This window comes from Sturnus vulgaris, unplaced genomic scaffold (assembly GCF_052056855.1).
Source record: "Sturnus vulgaris isolate bStuVul1 unplaced genomic scaffold, bStuVul1.hap1 Scaffold_198, whole genome shotgun sequence".
NCBI lineage: Eukaryota > Metazoa > Chordata > Aves > Passeriformes > Sturnidae > Sturnus > Sturnus vulgaris.
Window position 1 is genome coordinate 6224785 of NW_028276185.1, and position 10936 is coordinate 6235720.

Sequence of the window (10936 nt, forward strand, 5' to 3'; positions counted from 1 at the left end):
AAGAAGATTCAGCCAATCAGAGAGAGCAGCTGTGATGACTCACCAGTTGCCGGGCAGACCCGCAGCACCCAGTGTTCCCCACCTGGACCCGCCCTCCCCGCCCAGTCACGATCCCCCCCCGGGGTCCCCCCGAGTCCCTCTCCAGTCCCGCCCCACAATAAACGGGACGGGGCGAACTGGGAAACTTTACTGGGAACACTGGGAGCAGCCGGGCTCCCAGCGGGGGCAGAGTGACAGCGGGGCTGAGGAGAACACACGACCCCCCCCCCCCCCCCAAAATCAGTGTGGGGACGGAGCAGGGGGGTCCTGGCTGCGTCGGAGGCCACAGGGAGGGGCTGCAGCCTCTGCTGGCTCAGTAGAGCAGAGAAAAGGGGGTGACACCCGGTTGGGGGCCTCAGGGGGAGCACATACGCTCCGGGACACCTCCCCCCCCATCTTCTTTCACAGGTCGAAGCGGAGCCCCAGCGCCAGGAAGACGAAGCCAAACACGGAGCCCCCGATCCCCATCAGCACCTTGCTGCGGGCGGTGTCTGGTGGCATCTCTGGGGGTCTACAGGGGTCAGGACCCCCCAAAACCTCTCATGGACACCCCGAGACCCTCCAAGCATCCTCCCAATCCCTCCTAGCCCATCCAGGGCTCCCTTTAACCTCCTCCTTATCTCTTCCCAGCCTCTCCAGGACCCACCAAAGCCCCTCCTGTCCCTCTCAGGGTCTCACAGCCCCCTCCTAGTTTCCCCCCACTACTCCCGGACCCCCAAACCCTTTTCCAGTCCCTTCCCAGCCCCTCCGGGACTCACCAAGCACCCTAGCAGTCTCTTTCCAGCACAACCAACCTCATTCCAACTCCTGCTTTTCCATCCCCAGTCTCCTTTCATCCCCTCCAGACTCACTCAAGCACTCTCCCAGTTACACTCAGCATCCCCACACTCCTTCCCAGTTACATCCAGCACCCCCAAACTCCCTCCCAGTGTCCACCAGCACCTCCAGAACCCCATAACTCCCTCCCCAGCATCCTTCAAATCCCTTCCCAGCCCTTCCAGACCCCGAGGCCCTCTCCCCATTTAGACCAGGCTCTCTCCAACTCCCTCCCAGTTACTCCCAGCGCATCCCAATGCCTCCCCCGTACCGAAGTGCTGTCTCACCGGCTGCTCCAGGTTGACATGCTCCACCTGGCGGGTGTAGTTGACCCCAAGCCAGGGGTGGTTTCCAGAAGCACCAGGAGCTGGTGGGTCCATTCGCCGTTGGCGACCACGTCGGTGGCCACCACGTGCTCCGGGAGCTCCTGCTGGCCCTGGAACCATCTCATGGATGTGGGCAGAGTAGAAGTCCATCACGGAGCAGAGCAGGCGGCCGGGACCGGGCTGGGAGTTCGAGGGCACCAGCGAGATGGAGACACTGGGGGGCACTGGGAGAGAGTGGGGACGCACTGGGATCAGCTGGGGGGGAACTGGGAGAGAGAGGGGAGGGGTGGTGTGGAACTGAGAGGGACTGGGAATGGGCTAGGAGAGACTGGAAATAGACTGGGAGGGACTAGGAATGGACTGGGAATACACTGGGGGTGGACTGGGAGAGACAGGAATGGATTGAGAGGGAACTGGGAGAGTGGGTAGAGGTCTGAGTTTGAAATGAGAATGAACTGAGATCAGACTCGGAATGGACTGGGAATGGGCTGAGAAGGAGCGGGAGGGACTGGGGCCTCACTGGGGGGTACTGGGGCAGCACTGGGAGGATCTGGGGGAAAAGCGCCCGGCCCTGGGAGGCCGAGTCCAGCGCGGGGCACTCGGCGCTGCGGATCTGCCTGGCAACTGATGAGTCATCAGAGAGCCGCGCTCTGATTGGCTGAGAGGCGTCAGTTCCAACCATGCTTGAGACAGACGCACCGGGGGGGCACCAGGATGGACTGGGAGAGCCACGGGGGCCACTGGGAGGGATGGGAGGCCCCGGGAATCGGCACATGTACGCCAGGGGCTCTGGGGTGATTCCCAGGGAGGTTTTGAGGGGCTCCAGGGTCATTGCCAGGGCAGGGCCTGTGGGGACACGCTCTGCCCCACGCTCACGTCTGCGCTCCACGAGGAACGGGACGTACAAGTCGTAGTTGTACCTGCAGGACGTGTCCACCCGAGCCCGATAATACTCCAGTAGTTCCGGGTCGCTGTTTCGGTACTGGGCCAGTTGTTGCCCATGCGGGGTGTCCCCTACGTAAAGCCCCATATCGCTGCCGAAGTGTGCGAGCTGCTCCCGGTTGTAAATGTGCCTCAGCACGAACCTCACCTTCTCCGTGCCGTTAATGAAGTGACACTCGCACTTTCCCATCCTCTGGAACACCGCTGTGTGTGCAGGACACAGCTCAGGGGGTGCCTCCTCGTCACCCCCCCAGAGGTCCGGGGGCCACCCCTTATCCCCACCCCGCACCCCCTGTGCCCCACGGCCGCCATGGGACCCTCCTGCCCGCGCTCCCACTTCTTCTTTTCCACACTTCCCCCAATTTCCTCTCCCCTCCCACCTCCAGCCGCTTCCCAAATCACTTTTGGGGTCCCATTCCCTCTCCCACCCCTTCCTCACCTTCCCCAATCCTCAGCCCTTCTTGCTCTTCCTTTGGGGGGTCCCCTCCTCCTCCTCCTTCCATTTCGGGCTCTCACTGCTCCCTTCTCCCCTCCCGCTCACCCGAGAGCTCCGCGCCCGCACCAGGGGGGGCTCCCAGCACCACCAGTAGGGCCCCAGCTGCCGTCACTCGCCCCGTGGCCTGCGCCCAGCAGGTGCCGCCAGCCCCACAGCAGCCGCCGGGGCTGCACTGGGAGCACCAGGCCGGAGCAGGGCCGGGCTCAGCAGCGCCGCGCGCTCTGATTGGCTGAGAGCACTTTTGGGGACCCGTTTTTCTGAGGCTCCCCCTCTGATGAGTCATCAACTCTTCGCACTTTGAATTGCCGCAGCGCGCTCCGGCTGCTTTTGGATCGCAGCCCCGGGTGGGGTTTCTTTGCGGAAGGGGAACCTTGGGGCGCTGGGCAGGTGGGAGCTCAGGTGTGCCCAGAAATGTGTGCCCAGGTGGGTGCGGGATCTCAGGGTGCCCATGGCGAGGGCTGGCCCGATGCCAGGCACCCCCCAAAGCCGCTCTGTCCCTGCCCTCGGCAGCCGCACAGGGGACAAAAAATGGAACCGAGAGTTCCTGGGTGGGGATAAGGACCGGGAGAGATCCCTCAGCAAACTCCGGCACGGGAAAAACAGACCCAGCCTGGGCACAGCGAGGGAATTTATTACCAACCAAATCACAGCAACATAAAGAGGAGGGAAAGAAATCTCTCCAATAGCTTCCTCTCACTCAACGGGGATCACCAGGACCACGGATCACCAGGGCTCTGCCCAACGGGGGCCACTGGGGATCATCCAACACCGATCCTCCCACGGGGGATGGAGCTGGAGCAGAGCACGAAGCTCTTCCCACCCTCGGGGCACTCACAGGGCTTCCCTTAGTGGTGACTCTGTTGGTGTCGGGTCAAGTGAGAGCTCCGCGTCCCTTCGTGTCTCCATCATTCGATCTGGCCTCTCCTTGGAGTGGACGTGCTGATGGGTGATGAGTTCAGAATTCCACATTCCAGGCCGTTCCCTGGTGTGGGTCTTGTGGTGCTTGGTGAGGTTGGAGCTCCAGCTGAAACTCTTCCCACATTTCCCACACCCATAGGGCCATTCCCCAGTGTGGATGTTCTGGTGTTCCCTCAGCTGGGAGCTGTAGTGGAAGCTCTTCTCACATTCCAAGCACTTGTGAGGCTTTTCTTCCTCGTCCATCCAGCCGTAGCTTGGGAATGACAAATCCTGGTTTGGGGAGAAAAACAAGGTGGAGGCTCTTTGGGCTGGGGGCTCCTCCTGCCCAAATCCATCTCTAGAACGTAGGAGGTGTCTTGCATCCATGAAACTCTCCACAATATCAAGATTCAGCCACAAAAAAACCCACTTCCAAGGAGTTCCCCATCTCTGATCTCTCCACTTTGGGGTTCCAGAGGTTTCTCTTCCCTGGGATGATGGGGGTCCAATGGCTCCAGGGGTTCCCCCTTCTCCAAGGTCCTGCTTAGAGATGATCCAGGGGCTTTTGGGTGTCCATGGGGTCCCTTCTTCACTGATGCCTCACTTTGAGATCCCTGGGATCCCAGGGGTCCCTCCTCTCCAGACTCCCCCCCTTTCCAGGCTGCCGGAGATCACCCCTCTCTGCTCTCCCTACTCTGGAGGTCCCAGGGGTTCCTCTCCTCTGCTCTCCCGGGGTCCCCAGGACCAATGTCCTCCCCCCTGCCGACACTGGGCAATGGCCACATGGACCCCCAGAAGATTCCCCTAAGGGGCTCAGCTTTGGGGTCCTACAAGATCCAAACATACACACAGAAAAAAACCTCCCAGTGATGCCAGACGATATTTGGGGTTCAATTCCTCAATCTGCGAGCTCCAAACACACCTCAATTAAAAAAACCCTCTCAGGGGCCCCCCGATAAATTTGGGACCAGCTTTCCCTCCCCGCTCACCTGCAGGATGCGGTGGGGGCGACGGGGGGCACAGGAACCTCCTGTTTCTCCTTCTCTGCCTGCTCCTGCTCCTCCTCTTACTGCTCCTCCTTTTCCTATCTTCCTCTTCCTACTCCTCCTCCTTCCTAATCCCACCTCCTCCCCAGTTTCTCCATTCTGTAAATTTAGAGTGGAGAACTTTGCTTGTTTTTAGAACTAGAACAAAGATCCAAGATGGAACAAGCCTTGCTGGTTTTAGTCAGAAGCATCAGTGACTAAAGGTCACGTTTCCTTTGGTTTTGTCCCGTCCTTGTTCCCCCTCAGTGTTCAGGCTGGACTATGGGGTGTCCTTGTTTGCTGCATTTTCAGAGTTCCTCTTGGATCCTTTGGGCAGTAGGCTGTGCCCTGGAGGATTCTTTGTGCTCCTTTGTGACTGTCTTCGGTTTGAGTTGTTAATTTAAAGAAACTTATTTTTTTCTGTTGTGAGACAGAACCAGCAGCAAAAGAGCAAGGCAGGCCTAAAATTTGAGAGAGTCTAAAAGAAAATTTATTAATTACACAAACAAAAAGAAAGGAAAAAAAATTTAGAATAAGATTTTTCAGATTATTCCTTCCCTTTCTCTCCTAATCTTTATAACAACGGAACAAAAATATAACAAATACTTTGGTCAGTCCCTAAATTTAGTTTTTCTTAGTTCACTTCTGGAGAGAGAAGCCTCTTCTTGTTGAAGTTGTAGGGATTTTTCCTACAAGAAGGAAAAAGACAGTTTTATTGTGGTTTTATCTTTTACGATTTGTATCCACCTGGGAACCTGCAACCGTGACGCTCCTCCCAACTCTACAGCCGTCCCAAAGCTGTAGATGTGGGCCATGTCTGTCCCATGGGGTATTACTTTTAAGAATGAAATGTTCGACAGCAAAGGTTCTTTCTGTCTCCTTTTTCTCTGCTCAGGCTTCATTTTCAGAAAACTGAAATCCCCTTCTCTTCTCAGGACAGAAATTCTCAACACAGGTGCTTTTTAGTCAAATCATTTATTAAATGGAACATTTCCATCCCCCCATGTCTTTTTCTATGGTTTATAGGAATATTCAGTACATCAGTTCATCCCTACAATTTTACAAAAAGATTTTCAGCCATTTCGGCATCTTCTCATTCTCCTTCCATCTTAAAAACTTAGCTCTTACATCACTGACTTCAGAAATCTTCTTATTCCCTTTCATATTAAAAGGAAAGGCTGGAGGCTTTGCAAATCTTATCTGAGCACTAAAGAGTTAAAGTTTAACACAACTACAAGAGTTGGGCCAGGCTCAGGCCGTGCTGGGGGGGGCAGCTGAGGTGTTAATCAGCCTTTCTGGGGCTGGGCTGCAGCCCCACACTGCTCATGGCCACCCGGGCAGCCCCGGCCCGTCCGGCAGCAGCAAGAGTCGGCCTCCCCCCACGCCAGAGCCGCAGGCCCGTGGAGGAGGAAGCCGTGAAGGTCTCATCACAAAACATTTTCTCCCCCCGGCCATCGGGTCCCCCTCGTTGGCAAAAGGGCCCCAAGCGGCCTCCCGAGCCTCCCCCCCGCATGGGGGAGGGGGAAGCTCGGGTTGATGTTACCTGCTCAGCCGCCGGAAGACAAAGAGGCTCAGTTCCGGATTACCTTCCCCAAAATGTGTGTGCACGGAGCGAACTAACTTTCTCTAATTGGCTGTTGCAGGTATCCCAACCCCCACAGAGGAAATTCCCTTAGGAAGAATCTTTTCTGAGTTTCTTCTTCCTAAGTCAACCTATCACAGGAGCCCATATTAGGCAAGATCCTGCTGCTTTCTACCACTTTTAGGGGGTTATAAACAGCTTTGGGGGATTTCCCGGTTAGTTTATGGGCAGATGTGACCTCCTTTTTGGGAGAATCCTGATGATTTCCACCAATTTTGGGGGTTCTAAACGCCTTGTGGTGGACTCATTTCCGTGGGTTCTGGTGCCGCCCGCCCATGCTTCCAACTGGTCCGGACTGGTGCTCCCAGTGCCGCGTGGGGCGGGGCCGCGGGGACCCCCCCAGGGCACAGCGCGGCTGCTTTGGGGCTGGCGGCACCGCCCGGCGCTGGGCATGGGGCGTGTCGGAGGAGCTGGGGCCCTACTGGTGCTACTGGTGCTGCTGGGAGCTCACCTGTCTGGGGGCCAGCGGGACTCGGGTGAACGTGTGTGCTCCCCCCGGGGACCCCCAGCCCGGTGTCACTCTGCCCCCGAACGGCTGCTCCCAGTATTCCCAATAAAGCTTCCCAGTTTGCCTGGTCCTGTTTATTGGGAGCCAGTGGGAAGGACTTGGAGGGACCCCGCAGGGGGAGCCATGATTGGGGGGGGGGGGGGGTCGCAGAACTGGCCCCAGCATGGATCAGGAATGGGGACCCCAAGGAATGGTCGTGTCCCCCCTTCTCACCCTACTCTGGGGGACCTTGGGGGGAACCCTGAACCCCAACACGGCACCGCCCCAACCCCAAAGGTGCCAGGACCCCAATAAACAAACAGGGGAATTTGGGGTGGGGGTGCATGGGGGGGGGTGCCCAGGCTGGCCCAAGAGCCCAGCGCTGCCCCAGCCCGACCTGCCCTGGCTTCATCCCAGCTCCTACCACAGGATGTGATGGTGTTGGGAAAAACGGGGGGGTGAAGGGTGGGTGCTGGGCCCAGGGAGAGCAGGAAAAGGGATGGAGGCAGAGGAGGGCTGAGGAAGGACTGGGAGAAGGACTGGAGAGGAGGCAGGACTAGAAAGGAGGAGGAGTCGGACATCTCTAAATGCAATTTGGCAGTCCCAGGGCCCTGACCAATTCTTTAGGGGTACCAGCCGCCTCTTTTCCCATGCTCTTCCAGTCCTTTTCCACTGTCCCCCAGTCAACCACCCCTGACCTCATGCTTCTTTTTGAAAGAGGTTTCCAGGTCCCTCCTGCTCACTCTCGGGGTCCTATCCCTCTTTTCCTCAATACGGGCAGCTCCTCAAAGATTCTTTCTAGTGAAATCCCAGTTTTGGGATTTTTGGTGCTCAGTTTTGGGACAGCTCTGTCTGGCTTTCCCCTCCCTGTTGTGGCCTCTCACCTGCCCCTGACACCCTGGGGGGGCTGGGATTTCCCTGCTGGGGACAAGGACGTTCATTCCCTTCCAGGAGCCCAATGCCCGGCTGGGGCTCCAGGCCAGGGGGTCCTTCAGCAGCTGCCCCAGAACCTCCGCCAGGGTCTCCCAGCGCAGCCGGAGCCGCTCGGCCTGGGGTCCCCAAAGGCCTCAGCGAGCCCCAAGTCCCTGCCAGGAACCCTCAACTCCCTCCAAGCCAGCATCCCCCACAGCCCCTGCAAGTTCCCCCCATGGCACCGGCCGTGGCCGTGTCCCCACATGTCACTGGCCATGTCCCACCATGTCCTCACCCATGGCTGTGTCCCCACCATGTTTCCATCCCTGTCACTGTCCCCCACATCTCCATCCATGCCTGTGTCCCCCCCATGTCCCCACGGATGGCCACATCCCCCTCCATGTCCATGTGTCCCCATGTCACTCTCCATGTCTGTGTCCCCACCATGTCATTGTCCCCCCATGTCCCCACCCATGTCTCAGTTCAGTGTCTTTATTTTCAAGCCAGTGTTGGATGTTTTAAAGGGATGAAGAGAAATAAAAAGGAAATCAAGGCCAAAAGAAAATTATTTCTGTGTCCATGCTGGCTGAGGATCCATGTGCTTGGGTGGGAGGGAAGAACCTTTTCTGGAGGTGTTTCCACTGCACTGTCTCCAAAATCTTGGTCTTTGCCCCAGTTCATCATGATTTGGCTGCAGAAGACATGCTTTAGTAATAAAAAAATCAAAATTGAAAGATCATTGAGGTTGGAAAGGACCTTCAAGACCATTCAGTATTCCTGAATGCCACCAGAAGATAGGATTGAACAAAGAAGATTTCCTAGGGTTGAAAGTCAACAAGTTCACTCTCCCCAAGAAATTCCCAAACTCAGTTTGGATCCTGATGGACGTTCCTGCCCTTTTGTTCATCCAGGTACCCACAGGGAGACAGGATGAGGCAGAGTCCCCTCAGCCAGGTGTCTTCCCAACACGGATCACCAGGACCAAAGATCACCAGGGCTCTGCCCAACGGGGGTCACTGGGGATCATCCAACACCGATCCTCCCATGGGGGATGGAGATGGAGCAGAGCACGAAGCTCTTCCCACACTCGGGGAACTCACAGGGCTTCCCTTAGTGGAGCCTCCGTTGGTGTTTGGTCAAGTTAGAGCTGTCTGAGAAGCTCTTCCCACACTCAGGACACTCGTAGGGCCTCTCCCCAGTGTGGATGCGCCGGTGGACAGTGAGGGTGGAGTTGCGGTTGAATCCCTTCCCGCAGTCGGGGCAGCGGAAGGGCCTCTCCTCGGTGTGAATCCGCTCATGTAGGAGGAGATTGGAGCTGGTGTGAAACCTCTTCCCACACTTGGGACACTCGTAGGGCCTCTCCCCAGTGTGGATGCGCTGGTGGTTTCTCAGGTAGGACATCCATCCAAAGCTCTTCCCACATTCCAAGCAGGTGTAGGGCCGTTCCCCTGTGTGGATCACCTGGTGCTTCATCAGATAAGAAATAGTCCTGAAGCTCTTCCTGCATTTCCCACACTCATAGGGCTTCTCCCCAGTGTGGATCCTCTGGTGCCGGATCAGGTGGGAGCTCCACGTGAAACCCTTCCCACATTCCAAGCACTTGTGGGGCTTCTCCCCTCCAGGAGGCTTCTCCACCAGCTCTGAGCTCTGCCCGGATCTCCGGCCGCCTTCCCGGCTCAGGGAGGGTCTTTTCTCCTCACAGCTCCCTGGGCTGGGTTTGCAGCCCCTCCTCGAGAGGGATCTACAGGGCTTTTCTACCTCCTCCATCCACCCACGCCTTGGGAATGAAAAATCCTGGTTTGGGGGAAAACACAAGAGAGCACCTTGGGCTGACGGTTCCTCCTTCCAAAGTGCAATTCAGGAAGTCATTGAGTATCTTCTGTCTCTAAGAACCTCCAAAATACAAAATGCAGTCCAAAAATTATCCAAGCATAAAGACACAAATCAAAACCTCTCCCAAAAGCAAGATTTAGCCAAAAGTACCTCCAAAATACAAAGATTCAGGCCCCGCAAAGAAACCATGGCACCAACATTTAGCCCACTAAAGCTGAGAAACACCAAAATTCGCCCCTCTGAAAATCATGGATCCCCCTCTGCGGTCACCTGCTGAATGTGGGGGAGCAATGCTCCTGGGACTGGGGGAGAGGCTCCAGACACAGGGAGGGGTGGAAACTTGCGGTGCTTCCTGTTTCTGTTCCTCCTCTTCCTGTATCCTTGCTCTTCCTCACACTCCTCTTCCTCCCATTATTCCTCTTTCCCCTCCACAATCCCAACTTCTCCTCCCACGTGCAGCGTTTGATCATCTTGTTCTTCAACCCTGCTTCTCCTTCCCTTCTCCTGCTGCCCCCAGGCCCAGCACCCACTGCCGGCTCCCTCTTCCCCCCAAACCCACAGCATCCCAGCGCAGGGGCAGCGATGGAGCTGGGGCAGCTCGGGCTGGGGCAGCGCTGGGCTCTCGGCCGCTCCCGCCCGCACTCGCTCCCCACTGCAGCCGCTGCTGCCACCACAGCGCGGGGGGGCCCGGCCTTGGCGCTCCCCCCCTCCCACCTCCCCAAATTCCCCTGCCGGGGGGCGCTGGGGCCAGGAGACAGACGAGTGACAGATCAGGGGGGCTGGGAAGAGTCGGCAGCCAGAGAGCACTGAAAATCTCAGCAGTGACTACAGTGGGATCCTCGGGGACTAAACATGGCTGGGCACCCATTGAAGATAGAAAGGGAAAGCCAGGAAGGGATCCCGGAAAAAGGGATGATGATCCCAAAATATCTCTGAAGCGGCCCTTGGGAGCATGTTGAGGAAGTTTGCCCATTCTCCCAGAGGTAATCAAGGACAGGGAGACACAAGGGGGCAATAAGGGAAGTCCAGAAGGGATTTAGACAACAGGGGATGGATGCTGTTGGTGTGATGAGAAGTGCAGGGAATATGGTTCAGGCAAGAAGCAGCAGCAGCAGGAATCTATGTGGGAAGACAAAGAATGATGGAAAAGAGGAGGAAGAGAAAAATACTGAGGATGGGGATGTTTTCCAGCGGGCTCTTATCCTCAAAAGCTGCCAGGTGATGCAGATCCTTTGTATCCCCGGTTGCCAGGACAGGCACACAAGGAGGTCAGGATTGCAGGGGGTTTCTCTGTGCTGGGCAGCGGCAGGAGCGGGCGCAGAGGGGCGGCACCGGGAGCACGGGCTGGGGGCCTGTGGGGAGCTGCGGGGCCGGGCCGGGGCTGTGGGGCAGCCGGGGCTCAGCGGCGGGCGCTGCCTGAGCCCAGCACCCCCCGGCAATTGCAGGCCCGGCAGTGGCCCCCGGCCCCCAGGAGGCTGCGGGACGCCCCGGCCGCTGCCCGGCCCCGTGGAGCTGCCGGCC

General features: G+C 57.6%; 1 pseudogene; it reads right to left on the reverse strand.

Annotated features, from left to right (window-relative positions):
* Nucleotides 1-441: 441 nt before the first annotated feature.
* On the reverse strand, nt 442-2626 carry LOC148217937 (class II histocompatibility antigen, B-L beta chain-like; annotated as a pseudogene).
* Nucleotides 2627-10936: the final 8310 nt, after the last annotated feature.